Genomic DNA, 23,705 nt, shown 5'->3' on the forward strand with positions numbered 1-23,705 from the left:
ACGTTTTTTTGCTCGAGTTTTATGTAATTTTGTGCTAGTATTGTAACAAACTGTTAGTGCAGACTACAGCTGAAGATCTGAAGTGGATGCGAGAAGTTGGTGAGTTGTTTATTAACAAATTGTTGTGATTTTGAGTTTGTAAAATTAGTGTAGGTCAGGGGGCTTTTTGCAAAAAAAAAATAAATTTAATAAATTTGCAAAAACCTCAAGTAAACTTTTTTCACGTTGTCATTATGGGGTGTTGTGTGTAGAATTCTGAGGAAAAAAATGAATTTAATCCATTTTGGAATAAGGCTGTAACATAACAAAATGTGGAAAAATTGATGCGCTATGAATACTTTCCGGATGCACTGTATATAAGGACCTAGCTAAGAGGCTAAGACTCTAATTGTACACTGTTGTACAGAGATTGTATGGAAATAAATTGATTTTCTTTAAACTTTAAGTGTTACATTTTTTAAAGTTTTCAGTATTGGAAAGAAAGCTACAGTAACTTTGTATAATAGTATAATAGTATTTGTTACAGTGCAGCCCGCTGATGCTCGTATGGCAGTCGGAGCGGCACACCAATGGTAGTGAGTTTGACATGCCTGACTTAGAGTATCTGAATAGATGATGATGAATTATTTTTGTCTTAAAAGATCGCTGTTGTCAATGCATTTCTAATGTTCTTCTATTGATGCTGACTTAGTCACAACATTTTCGGTAAAGCTTGTAGAATAGGATATTGACTTATTGTTTCTTAAACTCCTTAATCCTTGCACTGGAAACAGTTGGAGTCTTAAAGGCAATATTAGCATTTAACTTTCTAGAGGCTTTTTAAACCCAATTTACCTGTAAAGTAGCTACCTTTGAGCTGAGACGAACATAAGTGATGTAACCTGTTAATACTGACTTAATTCCTAATCAAAAATCCTTTAATGGAAATGCAGGATGTCCTGTCAAGATATAGCACCAGTGGAGGAGGTTTAAAGAAATTGTCCTGAAATGGACAGCAGTTCACAGCAGGGTGCCTGCAGACACATGAGTGCTCACAATAGGATAGTGCACTCTCACCAATCAAGCTGGTGGCATTTCTTTCAAATGTTGGATATCAATTGATCATCTAGAGGAAACCAGAAAATGCATTTAAATTTTGTAGTTTGCTAATATATATATATTCAAACCAACATGCCAGAAGTTAAGAGTTCAATTAATACAATATCGTTTAATGTAGGATTTCCCCAAAGATGAACTAGTTAGCCAGATATTGTTTAAGGGACAAGTGTAATAAACTTTTAGATAGCAGTATAGGAGGAAAAATATGGAGAGGGGAATTCCAAGACATCATAATCCAAAAACATTTTTGCTTGTTTACTGAGACAAAATATTCACTTGTTAGAATTTTTAATGCAGTCTAAAGAAAACAAATCAAGATGTCTATCTACTGTAAATGACATATTCTGTTAACATCAAGATCTGGCCTCTAAGTAAGAAACTTAAGAAAACCAAAATCTATGGAAACGGCAGCAATACAAGACCGAGTACTATAACACTAGTATAGTGTTAGTATAAAGGATAAATGTAATATTAATTATAGTTACTGTATTGTCATATACATTTCTATTTAATTTTTATTATTATTTTACTTTAGGCTTCTTGCAAAAATATTAAGCTCCCTTGCCATTTAATATAGACTGTTCCTACTAATGTTTATGCACTACTGTTCTAGCGCCCATTATTGTAACGGGCTTAATGACTAGTTCTTGATAAAAGGGGAGAAGTACTGAATCACATTGTCTTGTTAACTACAAATTCAAATACACTGAATGACAGTTTTGCCAATAAAACAAAACACACAAATAGGTCAACCTGCAAAATAAACAAATACATATATACTGAATATATCTCTATATATTTGCTGTTTCACTTTAATTATGTTATGCATTTTTACTTTTTGTTTACATGGCAGTTACTGAGAATGGAGATGTTGTGGATCTTGGTATGCTTACAACTGCCTACATTAGTGGCACCATCTGATATAAGGACAGGAGTTGGTGTTGTCTGTCCTTCTAAAAAGTGCTTTTGGGCACAATGTGCCTAAGACTGAAAGAGAATAGAAATTATACTCTTTTAAAGATTGTACCAGGGAATGGAAGGTACCACTGGGTCAAGAATACAGATTAAAGATCAAAGAAGAAGTCAAACTAAACCAAGATACCAAAATCAGAGCATCTACCAAGTAGAAATCTTTAAAATGCTATTGTTTCCAGAAATCCATCATTATATTGGGTCACTTTCAGCCTAACTAATCTGTGATGAAGAATGTTTTTCAATAAGGTCTGATAAGTTGTTCACTTATATAGGCAGAATATGATGAAACAGGGTGTCACATAATCTCTGCTTCATGTGACCAACAACGAGTATTGGAACTATAAATAACACAGCCATGGCCGTGCAAAAATACAACAAAAAGGCAGCAACACAGTAAAAATATTCTAAAATGACTGTGTGATAATTTCTCATAACATTAAAAATACACCTTAATAAATACACAGTTATAGAAAAAAGGTAGGTGTAATGTAGATTCATGACACTCATCTGCACTTTTGGCTTCTTACAAATGAAATTAATTGAAGAAATTCCAAGAAAGAATTCTGTTTTTTCACGATTTTTTGACTATTTCTGTGATTTGACCCCTGCCAGTGCAAGACCAAGATTTTGCCATCTTCAATCAAAACTTATTTGAAAGGAAAATAAAATCATTCTAATATAAATATTTTTATCTCCTTAGGAAAAAAATAATTCAGTCACAACATAAATAAATAAGGTTGTTTGTTAAGAGGTGGATCTTAAATCATCTTCTGTTTCTTATTAAGTAACCATTGGCATTGTGTATGGAATTAGTATTTATTTAATTTGACACAGTCCCAACTGTTTTTTTAAATAATCTCTGATGTGCTTATTAATAGTGTACTTGATATATTTGACTCATCATCAGATACAGGGGACTTCCCATTTTGTAAAGCACTTTGAGCTACATTCTGTCTATGAAAGGGTGCTATAGAAATAAATGTTGTGTTTGACAAATGGAGCCTTTTAGCTTTTGTTTATTTGTTTAGTTAATACAGAGACATCAAATTTTTCTTTATTAAATATATTTGCAATAATTAGTCATATTCAAAAATAACAGTAACAGAAGGTAAATTACAGTACATACATTAGTACCAGGCATAAAATATGTTTTTTTAATGGCATTTTATAATTTCATATAGTTAAAAAAACGGAATCCAAATTGGTTTATGTATTATCATTAGTCATTGGTTTTGCAGGGCCTATAGCTATTTGTAGGTCATATTTTTTAAATATAGAAATTGTAAAAGAAGCGCCCAATAAAGAGTTTAAATCTATGCTGAAGTCTATCCATGGGTGCACAAATAGGTGATGTGACACAGCTCCAGGGGTTTAGGTGTGACTTCCAGTGTGGTCAGTTCCTTAATGGAGTCTGCAAGTTCTTTTTGTGTCTCTACTGTGAATGTGAGTGTGTTCATCAATGTACATTATTTGTTTCTTATGCTACTAAGATAGATTCTGTCTCTCTGTGATTCTGCAAAGGAAAACTTGAGTTAAGAAAATGGAGTGAAAGAAAAGAAAAGACAAATAACCTCAAGCTGATAATTGCACGTGGCTTTGCAAAAGCTGCCAGAGGGTTGTTTGCCAACTCACTATAAATGATTCCTAGATGGTAAATACTCTGAGGGCATTAGGTATACAGAAAAGGTGTGGCAGCCTGGGAGAAATTTTAGCTTGTGATTCGCCAGAACCTGAAGAATTCCTGTTGATGATGTACGACATGATTACTCAGGGACCATTTTGAAAGACAGTGAGATGATGGAAAGATGGTGGAATACCGGTGAGACCCATTTAAGCTGGCAGATGGCAACGGCAATATCCCACCTAGGATAAATGGGACTCTGTTGCAGAAGAGAGAGACAGCAATTTAAAGCTCACTCAATGGTTTAGTGGTATAAGTAGGTAAAAATTTTTGAAAATTACTATATGACAATCGTTATTTAATAATATTCAAATATTGTCACGATTTTAAAAAGCTGAAATATGTCAATGAGTATAAATGAATAAATTGCTACTTTCTTTTAAGTTTATGGTTTTTATGTGCACAGGTGTAACGCTGTGATCCAATGCTGGCAGAAGTGAGTACAAGGAAATGTATCCTATTCATGCTGTACATCACAGTGACATCTGCCTTTTGTATGTTGATCCCGCACGTCTGTATAGTCAGCACACTCCTCTTCTCCAGCCAGCGTTTCTGGCTTTGCATGATGATCAAGTACACAGAACTGAAGCACACAGCATGTTCAACAAAATGTGCCAAGAAAAATTCAGAATGCACTCTTCTGTTTCATGCACATATACATTAAAACCATAAGCACGTAATGCAGAGTGTTAGCAAAATAATCTATTTCTAAACAAGAATATAATATAATATAATATCTTCAATTAAATCAGCCTAAACCGTCTTTCCAGATCATTAACCGCAGAAACATAATGCTTTAAATACACTTAGCAGTGATATTTTAACAGCTAACAGACACTTATTTACTCTAGTAGAAAATTAGAAAATGCTAGCAGAGAACATAAGAACCGTTAATAAATTAGAGGAGAGTGCATTTGAAAAGTCTGATTAAATTTGCAGAAGCTGCCCCTACTTGAAATCATCACATAAAAACAACACAGATAGCTTACTGTATACACCTCAATAACACAGAAATGGAACTGTGAAATACAGCATTGTTTAAGATAAACGGTAAATTCAGCATATATTTTAATGTTTTTTATCTCAATGATTACTTAAACATAAATATCATGGAGACAGGCCCTTTCTATGATCAAATAATTCCTGATGATATAGCAGATATTTAAACACTAATCTGTTCGTTTATACCTCTGTTGATTTGTTTTTTCATCCTGTTTAAATCCAATTCATTGTTGCAGGAGCTGAAGCCACCTCCAGTAGGATTAGGTGCAAGACAGAAACCAACCTTAGATGTTGCATCAATCTAATGCTTGGAAGGTGCAGGCGCAAACAAAACCAAATATAAATACAAAATGGGGTGGGTTTTTGGGCTCTTATAGTGTCCCCTTCGATAAAAGATAGAAAGAAAGACTTAGTCTTTAATGCTAGATGATAAGATTTTTGTTGTTGTCGATCTGAAATGCTTCAAAGAAATAACACAGCAAAAGAGGCATTGATAAGCTCATCAGTACGGTAGCATCCTGATTCATTCTGACCCAAATGGAACTTATACACATGCATTTAGGCTGAGCATAGAGCTGATAAAGTAGGATATGTGATTCTTGTTTCCCAAACAACTGGTTGCCCTCCAGGGCCAACCATACAATTGTGCCATAATATACAACATTATACCACAGTATACAGCATGTCACCATGCCAGAGCTGCAAGGAACATGAAAAAATTATTTTGCATTCCATTTCATTGGAGTATGAATCAAGAAAAAGACCAACACAAGGGATATCAACTGTACAATAAAGTAGAGATGATGTGAACAGAGAGGAACAGTCTTGCACAACTGCTTATGCTCACATCGTAATAAATCTGGGTAACAGGGGGACCTATTTTTCCATCTTTGTCCACATTCAAGTACAAAATATATGTTTCTAGTTATGCATATGCTATAACATGCACTTATGTTTAACTAAAGTATTTGTTATAGAAATTTTCCATTTGCATGGTTTTCCTACATCCATAGTCTCTGATCGAGGTCCCCAAATTTGAAGTTTCTTTTCAAAACACATTTATAAACCAGCTACCTTCCTGAATCAAGTGGTCTAACTAAGACAGTAAATCAAAAACTGGAAAAATACTTATGGTGCAATATCAATGGTTATCAGCCTGAGTCAAATGGTTAAGCCAATAAAATACATCAAGAATTTAAAAAATTCTTTAGGGGCAAATTAAAATAATTTTCAGTCCAATTGGAAAGCCATTCTTTGCTGGGCTGAATATTCAAGAAATATTAGTAAGTCATATTCAACAGGGATACCACCATTTGAATGCCTATTTTAGCACCAGCACCTAGTGTTTCAAACCTTTCAGAAACAGTTTAAGTGAAATTGGCGTAAGATTCTGGAGAAGCTTCAAAAAGACTGGTTCCTCTGTGAAGAAATTAGCATAAAAAAATCACCCAAATATTAGATGGGACAGAATGTGTGTCTCATATACTTTGTTTATTTTGTATTTATATTTTAACCCTTATTATGGCGACTTCATGATGACCATCATTTATTGTATTTATTTTTCAGTTGAGTGTTGCTAAGACACTGTGTACCACAAGGCATGTAGTACATGCGCTAATGTGATGCTTGACGTCATGGTGACCATGTATGCTTGCTGGGCTAGGCTCCAGCTTTCTGAGGCAGTACCCAGGATGAACTGGGTTTAGAAGATGGATTGATGGATGATTGTAGTTTGTTTAAAAATAAAGGGGAAACTATGTAAGTGAATTGTTTCTTGACCAATTATGGCTGGTTTACAATCTGTTTTTTAGTTTGATTGTAACTTGTGAAAACTGTTTACTAAACTGTATTGTTTGTGGAATGAGCATTGGTTTTACTGACTATTGCCTTAAAAGTATAACAAAAAAAGATCACTGCCACTTGATGTAGTGATAAGAACAACTTACTTAAATGTACTGGATAAACAAAAGACTAAACCTACACTCTGGGTGGATGTAAGTTCATAGACATGTGGCTGACCTTCTTGCCTACCTTAAAGTATCACAAACTACTCACACTGTTCAATTTCTACATCTTTTGCTCTCTCATTCTGGCCTTAAATTATTTACTTGTTTGGCTGATGCCTTTATCCAAGGCAACTTACAACATCTGAGATGCAATTGGTTACATTTTTTCTGTTATTCTAGTTGGAGCACATACAGGTGAAGTCACACAGTGTCAGTAATGAGACAACAACAACCCACAACTTCATGATTTGTCCAAAACCTTAACCACTATGCCACATTGCCCGCCAAGATTACATTAATCCCCCTTTCAAAGTCACTTACTGTATGCCCCTGTTGTGAAATCACAGTAATGACCAAACATAGCCCTCCTTTTTTATTACAAAGACACCTATCTACATATGTTCCTTAATGTTACTTCATGCTCGAAATTCTCATCAAAAGGACAAAGACAGCACTCCGTCTGCCTGTCCAAAAGTAATAATTCAGTCCCTGTCCTCCCAGCCAGGTTTTATTCTCTTCATATCCCTATACAGCTTCAGTCTGTACTATCCAGGCCTCATGCCAAACTCCACCTCCTGTCTTTCCAGAGAAACCAGAAGAATTTTAATACTTACTGTACTTCCTCCTAGCGATGTCTTTTCTTCTTCAACAGCATGATGATATGTATTGTCACTGGCAGACCATGCTTCTTTCCCTCTACCTACCTCTGTCTCTTTCTACTAGGGCCACATTGGGCTTGTACTTATCTAATATTGTACTTTCCTTTCCTGACAGACCACCATTGTGCACTGAACTGCCCATCACAGCTGTTTAATAAGATGTATTAGTAATAATGGAAGTCCTGAGGCAGCTGGAAAGTACTCACAGGAAAATCCATGTAGAGATGGGGAGAATTTGCAGATGCAGAGAAAGAGGCCAGGGTTTAAAGGCAGTTTCTTGGAGCTGTGAAGCAGCTAATCACCAACAAAACATGCCAACTTTAATGCAACAATAAATGAATGAAAGTGCTAATAAAAAACATAATTTAACTGAACTGTATTACCTGCATCCAAAATTAGATCATGTCTAGCCAAACTGCACATCCTTCCCATGTCATTACTGTAAGAAAGTATCAAAGTAGATTGTTACCTGGAATAAAACTTAATTGCACTTTATTTTCTTTTGATATACTGTAACTTTCAATCATCAATTTCCTTTTAGATAAATGTTTTGCTATTACGTGAAATAATATTTGTGTCATGCCTTATCTGTAGTAATAATAGAGCAGCAGTAGGCAGCATTTCTTACTAAATCCCTAGTATTCTTGATTTTCTCCATCAAAGTTACTTGGGAACAGTTGTCATAAATAACGTTTAAGAAAAATAGCCATGCCATTTTCTGTTATCTGTTTATCTACACTGATGTTTTCCCCGCTACTTTGCAACCAATGAAAATACAGCACATTACCTACATTTTCTTTGCTATCGCATGATTATTTAGGTGGTAATACAAACCTCCTGCCAGAAAATGCAAGCAGACAATGAGGCACCTCAAAAGGACATGTGTGAAAGCAGCAGTGACATTTGAATTCCCAAGAAGACACACAGATGTCAAAAGTGAAGGTCAGCCCATCTACACTGGTAATGGCACTTGAACGTTTATGGGTCCCCTTGAGAGGGGGTGTTTTAGACATCCTCCAGAGTGGCTGAACTTAAATCCTTTTGATTACATTATGACAATGCAGCAAAGTCAAGACTTCTGAATAGCTGCTGAATTACAACTTTATTTTTCATGTATCAAGTCAAAAATATTGCATACTTTTAGTCATATTTATGAAGTAAATATAAATGTTACACAAGTGATGGGAAAACACATCGATCTATACATTTCCTCAACATGCTTTTTCCATTCTTGGGTCATGGGAAGCATGAGCCAATTCTGCCAGCACTGGATGGAAGGTGGGAACTAGTGCCAGATTGTGGGGCAGTATTCATACACACCCAACACTCTCTTACAGCGTGCCAGGGTAAAGACTTCAAAACTAAACTAACCCGTACAGCTTTGGAGTGTGTGGAAACTAGCATTTCTGCAAAACACCCGCATGAGCATGCTTCTTAAATGAACATCTGTATGGCAGCCACCCTAACAACTGAGCTAAGATGCTGACCAGAAATTAAAATTTAGCTTTATAAATATACATTGTACAGTGAGTGAGCTTCTTGATTTATTCATTTACCAGTATAGTTCTGATCTCATTTTCTTGTCTTTTTAAATCAATTTTGCCAGTAATAATGTTGCATCCCAGCAAGTGATTCTTCATAAATACTCACAGAAAAAGAACTGGCATAGCAAATTTGACATTAGGGTATACACAATGATACACATTTAAAGAATAATTCTATTACGACAAATATATTCATATGCATGAATTAATTCTATACAAATAAGAAAAACATATAGCTTTATGTGCTAAGCTCAAACTTACAGAAGGTTATATTGAAGCTGTTATCACCAGTGAAATCAGAAACTAACAGAACTCCAAGGCTTCTCTGTATAGCTGGTTGCACAAAACAGTGCAACTCATAATGTGGCTCAGTAGTGTGTATGGCCCCCACATGCCTGTATGCACTCCCAACAATGTCTGGGCATGCTCCTGATGAGACAGTGGATGGTGTCCTGGGGGATTTGCTCCCTGACCTGGACCAGAACACCAGTGAGCTCCTTGACAGTCTGTGGTGCTAATTGGTTGTGTCGGATACACTGATACATAATGTCCCAGAGGTTCTCAATTCGATTCAAGTCTGGAGAACGTGTGAAACAGTCAATTTCATCAATGCCTTCATCATCCAGGAACGGCCTACACACTGTGACCACATGAGGCTGGGCATTGTCCTGCACCAGTAGGAACACAGGGTACAATGCACCAGTATAAAGTCTGACATTGGCTCTGAGGATTTTATCCTGATACCTAACAGCTGTCAGGTTACCATTGCCTAGCACGTGGAGGTCTGTGTGACCCTCCAAGGATATGCCTCCCCAGACCATCACCGACCCAGTGGCAAACTGTTCATGCTGGATGATGTTGCAGGCTGCATATTCTTCACCATGGCAACTCCAAACACTTTCACCTGTGTTACACACGCTCAGTGTGAACGTGCTCTCATCTGTGAAGAGACTGGGGTGCAAATGGTAGAGCTGCCAATTGTGGTATTCTCTGGCGAATGCCAATCAGGCTGCATGTTGATGGGCTGTGAGCACAGGTCCCTCTAAAGGATGTCAGGCCCTCATGACACCCCCGTGGAGTCTGTGTCTGACAGTTTGGTCAGAAACATGCACACCAGTAGCCAGCTGGAGGCCATTGTGTAGGGCTCTGGCAGTGCTCTTCCTGTTCCTCCTTGCACAAAGGAGCAGATACTAGTCCTGTTGCTGGATCAATGCCCTTCTATGGCCCTATCCAGCTCTCCTCGTGTAACAGCCAGTCTCTAGTCTAGCCAGTCTCCTGGTATTTCCTCCTAGCTCCTGAAAATGTGCTGGGAAACACAGTAGACCTTCTTGCAATGGCATGTGTGGATGGGCCATCCTGGAGGAGCTGGACTACCTGACTACCTGTGTAACCTGAATCAGATACCTAGGTGCCGCCTCATGCTACCAGTAGTGACAAGGACACTAGCAAAATGGAAAACTAAAGAAGAATCAGTCAGAAAGGATAAGGAGAGAGCAATTGTCTATGGCCACCTCCTACAACCCTTTCTCTTTTTTGGGACTGTCTTGCTGTTCCTCTCCAGTGCAGGTGTTGTCACTTTAATTCACACTAAAGTGATTCACAAACTCTTATGCTTCCTAACTGGACAGATTGCTATCCCTTAAGCTTAATTGACTTGGTGTTAGACTGTGATTATTACAGTAGGTCAGAAGATTCAGTCATTCTCTATTCAGAATGGTGGCAAGCATGGAAACAGTGGCTCTTGGCTCTTTGTTTCGGTGCTTGGTTGTGTTAATGTATGTATTTGTACGTAATATGTATAGGGTGTGCTAAGATGGATCAATATAGTCATACGGACTTGCTTAATATTGGATTACGATTCCATATGGACATTATAAGCAGTAACCAGCAGATTCACAACATACTGCAGGATATAGCAAGGCCTTCAGGGGCTCCTTGGATTGTTATTGGGTCCAAGAGGTGGCGCAGACAGTATCGGGAGCACAAGCAGAAGTGAGGATGCCGTATGGTCCTACTAGTTAAACTAAGGAAGCAGCAGGCCGCATAAACCCTGATACTGAACGTTTTCCTCACAGATGCAAGATCCATCGTCCACAAATTAGACAATCTGGAATTAATGACGGCTGCAAACATCTATGTTTGTGAACGTTGTGTGATGATCATTACAGAAACCTGGCTGCATCTGCTTATCCCAGACACCGTAGGTCAGCTGGTGAGCTGTACCATCTACCGCTTTGACGGGAACGGAAGCTAGACTAGACTATATTAAGTTTTGCACTGATATGGTTACAGTGGATAAATACATATGGGTCTACCTCAACCAAAAACCATAGCTGACCAGTGAGGTTCAGTCTCTGTTGAGAACCCGAGACATTGCCTTCAGGTCAGGGGAATGGGCCCAGTACAGTGCAGCAACAGCAAATCCAAGGAGAGGTATCAAGACTGCCAAGATGGCCTACAAGAGCAAGGTAGAGGCCCATTTGACAGACAACAGCCCATGGCAGGTGTGGCAAGGATTACAACACATGACTAACTGCAAAAGCAGTACACATTTTCTGATCTGTGTTGATGCTTCATTGGCAGAAGAAATAAATCCTTTCTTTGCCCACTTTAAGGCAAAGTGGTCTCATGCAGACACTCTGCCCCTGTTGACTCCAAGCTGCAACATGCTCATTTTTTAGGAACTTCAAGTGAGACGGGTAATCATGACAGTGAATTTGAGGAATGGTGCTGGACCAGACGGCATACTTGGCATAATACTTAAAGCTTATACTGACCAGATGGCAGGAGTCCTTACTAAGTTATTTAATCTGTCACTGACACAGGCCACCGTTCCCTCGTCTTAAGTCAACTACAGTAATCCCTCCTCCATCGCGGGGGTTGCGTTCCAGAGCCACCCGCGAAATAAGAAAATCCGCGAAGTAGAAACCATATGTTTATATGGTTATTTTTATATTGTCATGCTTGGGTCACAGATTTGCGCAGAAACACAGGAGGTTGTAGAGAGACAGGAACGTTATTCAAACACTGCAAACAAACATTTGTCTCTTTTTCAAAAGTTTAAACTGTGCTCCATGACAAGACAGAGATGACAGTTCTGTCTCACAATTAAAAGAATGCAAACATATCTTCCTCTTCAAAGGAGTGCGCATCAGGAGCACAGACTGTCAGAGAGATAGAGAAAAGCAAATAAATCAATAGGGCTGTTTGGCTTTTAAGTATGCGAAGCACCGTGGCACAAAGCTGTTGAAGGCGGCAGCTCACACCCCCTCCGTCAGGAGCAGAGAAAGAGAGAGAGACATAGAGAGAGACAGAGTTTGTTTTTCAATCAAAAATCAAAACGTGCCCTTCGAGCTTTTAAGTATGCGAAGCACCGTGCAGCATGTCGCTTCAGGAAGATGCTGCACAGAAGGTAGCAACGTGAAGATAATCTTTCAGCATTTTTAGACAAGCGTCCCTATCGTCTAGGTGTGCGAACAGCCCCCCTGCTCAATCCCCCTACATCAGGATCAGAGAAAGTCAGCGCAAGAGAGAGAGAAAAGTAAGTTGGGTAGCTTCTCAGCCATCTGCCAATAGCGTCCCTTGTATGAAATCAACTGGGCAAACCAACTGAGGAAGCATGTACCAGAAATTAAAAGACCCATTATCCGCAGAAATCCGCGAACCAGCAAAAAATCCGCGAAATATATTTAAATATGCTTACATATAAAATCCGCGATGGAGTGAAGCCGCGAAAGGCGAAGCGCGATATAGCGAGGGATTACTGTATTACCATCCCTGTCCATAAAAAGTCAATCAATAACCCTAATGAGTACAGACCGATTACATTGACGTCAACAGTTATGAAATGTTTTGAAAGACTTATTACTCAGCACCTTAAAAGCCAGCCTTCTGTATGGACAGAAAAATCAAGTGAGTAACATTTCAGCTTATCTCTCAGGTGGCTGCTTTTTGTTGACAGTAATTCGCCTGCCACTTTGCACATGAAGTATACGAGGTATAGAGAAAGTATAGTAATCATGAAAAAAATTTGACCTCGAGATTTTGGTGAATCTTGGCGTTTTAGAACTCCCCGAGTCTGAAAATACCATTTTTTGGAATTATGTATGTGTGTGTGTGTAAACACGATAACTCAAAAACACAACTAGATAGATGGATGAAATTTGGCATGTGGTTGTTACACCAAAATTGTAGATCTGTTTTAACTTTTGGGCCAAATCCATCAACCGAAAGTGGTACTTTACCTGAAAAACATACTCGATTTCTTTTTATTCATGCACCTACAGAGTCCAATTTATTCAAGTTTACTTTTATAATAATTGTTCAATATATTATTAATTTGATTTGATTTGTTGTTGATGGTTCTTTAATGTTTGCCCCTCAAATATCCATCCACATATCTGAGTACACAAGAAAGTCTAGGGGAGACCAGATTTTTGAAAATAAAACGGCACTGATCGAGAGACTGACAAGGTCATCATACAAGATCAGCAGATTGTTGCTGACCAATCATTTTTTCTTGAAAAACATTGATTAACAATGAAGCAATACAAACCTTGTAAAATTCCCGAATTGGCAATGTCTCTACTGAAGTACAGGTAGGTAGGCGAAGAGAGTCTGCCAAGTGGTGAAAAGCTAAACATACTAATGTGTTTTTGTATCTATGCTATATTTATTAATTTTTTTTTCAGTTAATATTCACAGCTCAAAATACCTGATATTGTGAAAATAATCTAGTAGAAGAATTTTGTTTTAAAATATCTGTCCACATTTTTTCAATGTTTCTCTCTCTCTAAACAGACAGTTGAAATATCATATTCTTTTTGTTCTTAACATCAGCCATATCAAACATATTGCATACCAGGGATTTTTCCTGCCTTGCATCCAAACCTGCTGGGCTAGGCTCCAGGTATACTGTGATCCTGCTCTGGATAAACAGGTTTAGATAATGTATATAATGTTCCTAATCTCAGATGCTGTCTCTGTCGTTTTGTGGCTGTCCATACTCTTATTACCTGCTCTTGCTCTGCTCATTATGAGTTTACTGTTCTTATGCATGGGCTATTCAAGTCTTACTTCCCCTAACCTTGACACTACATGCTTGTTTTTCTTTGTTACCCTCAATACAGCTAGGTGGGGTCTGCCCACTGATTCAAGCATAAGGCCCCTATTCTTCCTAAGCCACTGTGATTTTCATTGTCACACCTGTCAAAACACAGTAGAATCTATTTTTTGATTTTTGATATCTTTTCAGGCTTGCAGGTGGCAAAATTCAGTCTATAAATTGTTCAATCTGGCTGGTAGAAAATAAATTTATTCAATATGGCCGGTAGAAAATAAAAAAGCCCAGTATTTGAGATTTTTGAATGCAATATTGAAGGCATTCATTATAAGCACATTGTCGTTGGAGCAGGATATGTTGTGTGCTGTAGATATTTAGAGTAGAAACCCTCACACCTTAAAATTCACCTAAATTTCATTACTAATTGGCCCATTCTGGGCAATAAGGAAAAGAAAAAAAGTGCCAACAGTCAGTGTAGATTTGTTCAGCACAAATGACATAAAAATATTTTAAAAATAATAAAATTGTGTAAAATTGTTCATATTCAGTACCTGGTTTTGATTATACTTGTTTTTATCAGACAAAAACAAAACCAAATAATAAACTGTGTAGTGTAGTGTAGTGTAGTAAGCTTCCATTAACATTAAACTCATAATACAGTGGAACCTCGGTTCACGAATGTCTCGGTACATGTACAAATCGGTTTACGACCAAACAGTTCGGCAAACTTTTGCCTCGGTTCACGACCACACACTTGGTATACGAAAAAGCCAGTTTCCCTTTCGGTTTGTACATGTTCAGTGTCTCCCTGTGCATTTCCTGTGCAGTGAGCAAGAGAGAGAGGGCGAGAGAGCGCGACACACACACACACACAGGCAGCATGAGAAAGAGACAGACGCACACACACACAGGCAGCGTGAGAGAGAGAGAGACGCGCACACACACAGGCAGAGCGCGCGAGAGAGAGAGAGACGCGCACAAACACAGGCAGCACGAGAGAGAGAGCTGGACGCATAAGGTAGGAAGGTAGTTAAAGAATGCACTGGGCTTGATTTTGTTTTCACTCCTGGTTACAGTGATCGGTTCGTAGTGTGCATTGTTGCAATGTTACTTTTCTTGGTGGTTTATTAAATTACGGAATTTTTCAAATGTTCATTTTTTTCCCTGTGCTTAAAACTCATTTAAAAAAAAGTGTTTTTAGCCAGCGGTTGGTAGCGCTATAGCGCGAACTATTGCAGTGTTAGTTTTCTCTGTTGTTCAAGGTTTTCTCAGTGTTATTCAATGTTTTTACATTTAGTTTACTATTACGCTGTGCATTCTATGGTTTAATTAACTATATTTGAGCTTAAAAACTTAAAAAAAAAATATATTTACATACAGTTCGTACAGTCTGGAACGGATTAATTGTATTTACATACAATCCTATGGGGGAAATTGCTTCGGTTCACGACCAAATCAGTTTACGACCAGAGTTTTGGAACGAATTATGGTCGTGAACCGAGGTTCCACTGTATACCCAAAGTGTACAGTTTTGGGCGGCACAGTGGCACAGTGGTAGCGCTGCTGCCTCGCAGTAAGGAGACCCGGGTTCGCTTCCCAGGTCCTCCCTGCGTGGAGTCTGCATGTTCTCCCCGTGTCTGCGTGGGTCTCCTCTGGGTGCTTCGGTTTCCTCCCATGGTCCAAAGACATGCAGGTTAGGTGGATTGGAGATTCTAAATTGGCCCTAGTGTATGCTTGGTGTGTGGGCGTATGCCCTGCAGTGGGTTGGCGCCCTGCCCAGGATAGGTTCCTGCCTTGTGCCCTGTGTTGGCTGGGATTGGCTCCAGCAGACCCCCGTGACCCTGTGTTTGGATTCAGCGGGTTGGAAAATGAATGGATGAATGGTGTACAGTTCTGTCTCACTGTGACACAAAAACTAAACTCTATAGTACCATAACTACTAAAACTAAAACTGAAACTAATATATATATAAATAAAACAGAAATGTCTTTGTAAAATAAAAACTAAATTAAAACTAAAAATACATGATGAAGGAAAGCTAAAACTAAACTGAATTTCCAATTAAGGTCAGAAAAAATATAGAAATCCATCCATCCATTCATCCATCCATCCATCCATCCATCCATCCATCCATCCATCCATCCATCCATCCATCCTCATCTGCTTATCTGAGATTGGGTCGCGGGGGCAGCGGTTTGAGCAGAGATGCCCAGACTTCCCTCTTCCCTCTACTGGGGGAATTCCGAGGCGTTCCCAGGCCAGCCGAAAGACATAGCCCCTCCAGCATGTCCTGGGCCTTCCCTGGGGCATCCTCCCGGTTAGACGTGCCTGGAACACCTCATCAGGAAGGCGTCCAGGAAGCATCCTGATCAGATGCCCAAGCCACCTCATCTGACTCCTCTCGATGCAGAGGAGCAGCGGCTCTACTCTGAACTCCTCCCAGATGACTGAGCTTCTCACCCTATCTTTAAGGGAAAGCCCAGACACCCTGCGGAGGAAACTCATTTCAGCCACTTGTATTTGCGATTTCATTCTTTCAGTCACTACCCACAGCTCATGACCATAGGTGAGGGTAGGAACATTGAACGACCAGTAAATTGAGAGCTTTGCTTTACAGCTCAGCTCCTTTTTTGCCATGACAGACCGATGCAGAGCCCACATCACCGATCTGCCTGTCAATCTCCCGCTCCATTCTTCCCTCACTCGTGAACAAGACCCCGAGATACTTGAACTCCTCCACTTGGGGCAGGATCTCGCTCCCAACCCTGAGAGGGCACTCCACCATTTTCCGGCTGAGGACAATGGTCTTGGATTTGGAGGTGCTGATTCCCATCCCAGCCGCTTCACACTCGGCTGCGAACTGATCCAGAGAGAGCTGAGGATCACGGTCTGTTGAAGCAAACTCGGTACCCCATACTCTCGGAGCACCCCCCACAGGATTCCTAGAGGGACATGGTCGAACACCTTTTCCAAGTCCACAAAACACATGTAGACTGGTTGGGCAAACTCCTATGTATCCTCCAGGACCCTGCTAAGGGTGTAGAGCTGGCCACTGTTCCGCGACTAGGACAAAAAACCACACTGTTCCTCCTGAATCCAAGGTTCGACTATCCAACGGACCCTCCTCTCCAGGACCCCCGAATAGACTTTTCCAAGGAGGCTGAGGAGTGTGATCCCTCTGTAGTTGGCACACACCCTTCAGTCCCTCTTCTTAAAGAGGGGGTTCACCACCCTGGTCTGCCAATCCAGAGGCACTGTCCCCGATGTCCATGCGATGTTGCAGAGGCGTGTCAACCAAGACAGTCCTACAACATCCAGAGCCTTGAGGAACTCCAGGCGTATCTCATTCACCCCCGGGGCCCTGCCACCAAAGAGTTTTTTGATCACCTCGGTGACCTCAGTCCCAGAGATGGGAGGGCCCACCTCCGAGTCCCTAGGCTCTGCTTCCTCATTGGAAGGCATGTTAGTGGGATTGAGGAGGTCTTTGAAGTACTCCCCCCACCGATCCACAACATCCTGAGTTGAGGCAGCAGCGCACCATCTGCACCATACACAGTGTTCACACTGTACCACTTTACCCCCTGAGACGCTGGATGGTAGACCAGAATCTCCTCGAAGCCGTCTGGAAGTCTTTCTCCATGGCCTCCCCAAACTCCTTTTTGCCTCAGCAACCACCGAAGCCGCATTCCGCTTGGCCTGTCGGTACCTATTAGCTGCCTCCGGAGTCCTACAGGACAAAAGGGTCCTGTAGGACTCCTTCTTCAGCTTGACGGCATCCCTCACCGCCGGTGTCCACCAACAGGTTCGGGGATTGCCGCCACAACAGGCACCGACCACCTTATGGCCACAGCTCCGGTCAGCCACCTCAACAATAGAGGCATGGAACATGGCCCATCTGGACTCCCTCGGGACATGGTCGAAGTTCTGCCGGAGGTGGGAGTTGAAACTACTTCTGACAGGGGACTCTGCCAGACGTTCCCAAGAGACCTTCACAATATGTTTGGGCCTACAAGGCCTGACTGGCATCCTCCCCCACCATCGAAGCCAACTCACCACCAGGTGGTGATCAGTTAACAGCTCTGTCCCTCTCTTCGCTCGAGTGTCCAAGACATGTAGCCACAAGTCCGACAACATGACCACAAAGTCAATCATCGAACTGAGGCCTAGGGTGTCCTGGTGCCAGGTGCACATATGGACACCCCTATGCTTGAAACATGGTGTTCGTTATGGACAATCCATGACGAGCACAGAAGTCCTTATCGTCGTGGAGGGGTTTACTTGTCCCAATGATCCTAGGAGCTCTGTTGTTGGGGGCTTTATGCCCCCGGTAGGGTCAACCAAGGCAAACTGGTCCTAAGTGAGGGATGAGACAAAGAGCGGCTACAGAAGCTGGCTCTTGGGACGTGGAATGCCACCTCTCTGAAGGGGAAGGAGCCTAAGCTAGTGCACGAGGTTGAGAGGTTCCGGCTAGATATAGTCAGGCTCACCTCGATGCACAGCGTGGACTCTGGAACCAATGTCTTTGAGAGGGGCTGGACTCTCTACCACTCTGGAGTTGCCCCCGGTAAGAGGCGCTGAGTGGGTGTGGGCATACTTATTGCCCCCTGACTTGGAGCCTGTTCATTGGGGTTCACCCCGGTAAATGAGAGGGTAGCCTCCCTTCACCTTCAGGTGGGGGGACGGGTCCTAACTGTTGTTTGCGCGTATATGCCGAACAACAGTCTGGAGTACTCACCCTTTTTGGAGTCCCTGGAGGGAGTGCTAGAGGGCACACCTTCTGGGGACTCCCTCATTCTTCTGGGAGACTTCAATGCTCATGTGGGCAATGACAGTGAGACCTGGATGGGCGTGATTGGGTGGAATGGCCCGCCGATCTATACCCGAATGGTGTTTTGTTATTGGACTTCTGTGCTCGTCACAAATTGTTCATAACAAACACCATGTTCAAGCATAGAAATAAAAACTAATATAAAAAGGCAAAACTATAATAACCTTGGCTTCCAGCATAATATTTTAACCATAGCACAAAACAAAAGCCATCTCAAACTGGTTTCATGAACTTATTAATGAGTTCAGTGTTCTTCAGTGGTCTTACCAATCACCTGATCTGAATCAAACAGAGCACCTCTAGGAGGTAGTAGAATGGAAAATTTGCAGCATGAATGTGTATTTGACAAATCTGCAGAAATTGCGTGATGTAATCATGGAGCTGTTTTAAAAGCACATGGAAGCTCTGCCCAATATTAATATAGTATTCCTAATAATTGTCTTGCTGAGTTTATATCAAAAAAAAGCAAAGAGAAGATACATGAAGATAAACTACAAAACACGTTAGTTAAAGGGTAGCTGTATTGAACAATTTATTACACCATATCACTATACGTGCAATCCTTTGCAATGAGTCTCACCTTTCTATATGTTGGTACTAACTGCTGCAGATGGTGATTAAGCCAGATATATCTGATTTGGATATAGGAGAGGGTGGTATGATGGAAAATTCATTGCTGCATTACAAATTAAGCATTATGACAGTTTCAGCAGATACTAATATAATGTATTTACTATGTATATTGCATTGTCAAAGCTGTGAGAAAGGTGTGGAGAGATGGCTTAGCACTCAGATATTGGTGTTAGGTTTCCCTTAAAGAGAATGTTTGATTGACAGATGCCAAAACCATTGTTTCCCTTTTTAGCCATCCTACACCTCCACTACTCTCCAGTTCTCTTTACTTTCTACTTCACTTTACTTCACATCTGACTAACTCTTCCATCTCCACTGCCTGCACATTCACACATTTACACAGCTGTCTGTCTTCTTCTCTGCTAATTTTTAGAATATGGGAAAAACATTTCTTTTATATCCATCCTACAAGAAGAAATGTATCTGGTATATGGATCAACAGGTTTATCATTCACTTCTATTTTGATCACTCTAGCTCTGGAGGAAATTTATCCATAAGCTCTTCAAAAGTAGCGTGCATGTCATTATGTGGTACAAAACTTAAATCTAATAACAATTAAACATGCAAGGGATGCAAGAGAATTTTTTCATTGTTTTTGTAACTGTCCACTAAATTAAACTGCTGCACTTTTCTTCAGTGTGATTGACCAAGCTATATAGAGAGCAAATCATTAGCTGCACTAGTTAGCTGTATTAGTTACCACCTGCATAGGCAGTTAATCAGTTCTATTTTGGTCAAACAGTCCTTTTTCCCACCTGTTTCATCTTAACTCAGTGCAATAACAATATATTTCACGTCTCCCAATTCCACATAGCCAATACTGATAATAGAAGATCATTGATTTTTTTAGGACATCCATATGTTTATAAATCAGTAATGATCAGCACTGCCATATTCGTAGTTGGACAAAAATTGCAAAAAGTCATTCACCAAAGTTATATTATTTTACCACAACCAAAGCACTAAGAAGAAGATTGAGTTGAGAGAACAGAGGTATAATTCAAAACTAGAGCATCAAAATCAAGACTATCTAAGCAAAGTTGTTTACTGATCATACGAGTATCTTGGACAAAGAGGCTTCTAAGCTGCACTGTAACTTATTAGCGAGTCTTTGTGATGTTAGTCAGGGAGGAGGGCCCCAGCAACCAGTCAGAATCTCTTAATTTTAGTACGATAAAACTGTCAATAATAGACTAATTGAGTTGCTAAGAATAAATGGATACTATTGACATAAGCAATACAAGATTAGTAAACTGTCATAAATCTGTATATACACAAAAAAAGAAAAAAATCTTACCTAATACATTGCATAGTTCATATAAAAATTACAACTATTTAGACGCGAAGCAGTAAGAATAATTTCAATGACATAAACCCATATCAGCAGTCCCAAAGGAGTATCAAATCCACTGATATACTGTACAATCACAACATGATGCAAAAAGGCAGCAGTAGACACCAGATTTCAGGCAGAAGCCCTGCAGATGCATTTTAGACAATGGAAGTCCTTCATCAGGGTTGTAAGAAGATTTGTAATCCTGTTGAGGATACAGCTACATGTAATTGCCATAATATGCAGTAAACAAATTTTTTTGCAAAATGACATTTTATACAGTATATTGAAGTAATAAAAAGTAATACAAGTTTAAACAATTTCAAATTATAGAAGTCCCCAGCCAAGGTGGGGCCAGCCAGACTGCTTAATGTAGATCTCTGCTTGAAAATTTTAAATTAAAGTCAAAATACAGATCACATATGATGAAGTGGAAACTGCACAATATTACTATAGCTCACCTACACATACAGGGTCTGACAAAAGAAGATAACAACAAAAGTTAATGGAAAATAAGGAGAATTCCTACTCCAGTGATGGAGAATCACGAGAGCTGAGTCATATCATTCCTATGTATAGAATTGGGTCACTGATTTAAATTCTTATTCCTTTGTGGTTGTAATTTGTTATATGAGATATATAATGTATTAGTTTTCCTTGTTACTTTTAGTCTAAAACAGTCTTTTTTCACTATCAAAAACATTACTCTGTCGACAATACCTATCCATTTATTTTTTTTATGATTTTATTTGAAGCAAAAAGCATTTTATAAATCAAGTCAAACTTAACAAGCCGAAATTCAACCTATACCCAAGAGAAAGAGAGGAGAGCCAACAACCTTAGCAAATCTTTAAAAGCAGCAAGGAAAGAAGAGTATCCTTTTCCCCAATATACATGCTTATTCTAAAATGTTATTGATAAGATCCTGCCATATTTTAAAAACTTTTGAACAGATATTCTAAATGAGATTTTTTTCCAATTTCAAATAGTATAGAACATCAGTGTTCCCACTGACTTAAAAGAGGTGGGATGGGATTCTTCCACTTGAGCAAGATAAGTCTACGTGCTAGTAGTAAGGTAAAGGCGAGTACAGTTTGTTTGTCCTTCTTCATTTTAAGCCAGTCCGGGAGTACACTAAACATAGCTCTTAATGGGTAGAAAGTGATTGTGACACCAAGGCTATCTGATAGACATTCACAGATTTTTGTCCAAAGTGATACTTTGGTGCACTCCCAAAACATGTGGCCCAGTGAGGCTGGAGCTATATTGCAATTTTCACAGGTTGAATCTTGCCCTGGATACATTTTGGACAATTATAAACAACATAAGTGTGCTCAATAAAAGATTTTAATTAGAATGATTGGATTCTTTGCACATATATGGAGCTAAAGTTTATTCTATGCATGGCTGCCTTCCACTCCTTTTCTAAAATATTCAGTAAAAGTTTTTTTCCCTACCATACCCCGTGATCTTTGAAAGGAAGGGACTTTAAAATGTTTTTATATATTATAGAGATGTAATCTGAATCTTCAAGACTGATCAATATTTCTTCTGGAATAGAAATAAGTAAGAGGTGAGCAAAACCGGGCAGGTTCCATTTAGCAAAGTTTGCAATTTGAAAGTGGATATTTATAGATTTGTATTGTTTTCCAGGTCTTTATGGTTTGTATATTTTCCGCCCACTAATAAAACTGAAAGTTAGGTAGTGCCATGCCCCATTCTGTCTTAGGTCACTGTAGAGCTGCCCTTTAGATGCATGGATGTTTCGAATTTCAAATAAATGAGATTATGATTGAATCTAATTTCTTAAAAAGTCATTTGTTAATGTATATGGTAAAGCTTTAAAATAGAAAAACTAGCTTGGGAAGATATTCATCTTGACATTGTTGATTCTCCATGTAAATATGAGATGGAGGGTAGACCAGCTACTCATGTCTTGTTTAATTTTTTCCTTGCAAACAGCAAAATTTTGCTGAAAAGGGGCTTTATATTTACTTATGATATTTACCCCTAGATATTTAAACTAATCTGCTAAGATAAATTATCCATTAGAATGTAACTGAGTCCTGGAATCTGGCAACATTAGTTTGAAGTGTCTGGCACATCTCTCGGCATGACTTTTGTCCATTTTCAGGTTCTGCTACCAATTTGTATTCTTTTCTGTACAACTATGGGAGGGAGACTCAATGGTGCAAAGGTTGGCATCTTCAGTTTCCTCTAGATATATTGATAAATGGCATCCAATTTATTTTAAATGCTAACTGTACTTAAGTTACTCCCAGGTTTGTTCCACAATGGGAGCAAAGAGATAAAAGTATGAGTAATGTAACATGATTTGTATTTCCTATTATTGAAAATGAAGCTCTTTACAGTATTTTAATATATTTTAAAATATATTATAATATATTTTCTTGATTTTTTTTTGTATTTGGTATAAAGAAAAAATATTTTTGGTTGCTCATTTCACCCTTAACCAGCTTATTGGAAACTCACTATAAAGCTTCTGTTGACATCTCACATGGTAAATCAATTCAAGCATGCAGACTCCTCTATTATCATCATTGTTTGCTTAAACTGTAAACATTTAACTTCTATATTTCCTTGTACGTACTCAATAGTCTAGAATCACATTTTTCTTGGTTTTTCTCAAGCACTGTTAAATCTTTTAAACAATGAAGATTTCAAAAAGGCATAAAATTATCCTTATGCAGCTTCACAAGTATTATTTAGGAATAAACTCCTTTGAATTTTCAAATTCAACAAGTTTTCCTTTCAACAGCAGTGTGATATATTAGATTACCACCCTATTGGCCTTTTAATTTCTTGACTCATAGACTATCAATACAAAAACTAAGTATGATAAAAAACACCTTAAGCAGATTT

Source organism: Erpetoichthys calabaricus, chromosome 1 (assembly GCF_900747795.2).
Source record: "Erpetoichthys calabaricus chromosome 1, fErpCal1.3, whole genome shotgun sequence".
NCBI lineage: Eukaryota > Metazoa > Chordata > Cladistia > Polypteriformes > Polypteridae > Erpetoichthys > Erpetoichthys calabaricus.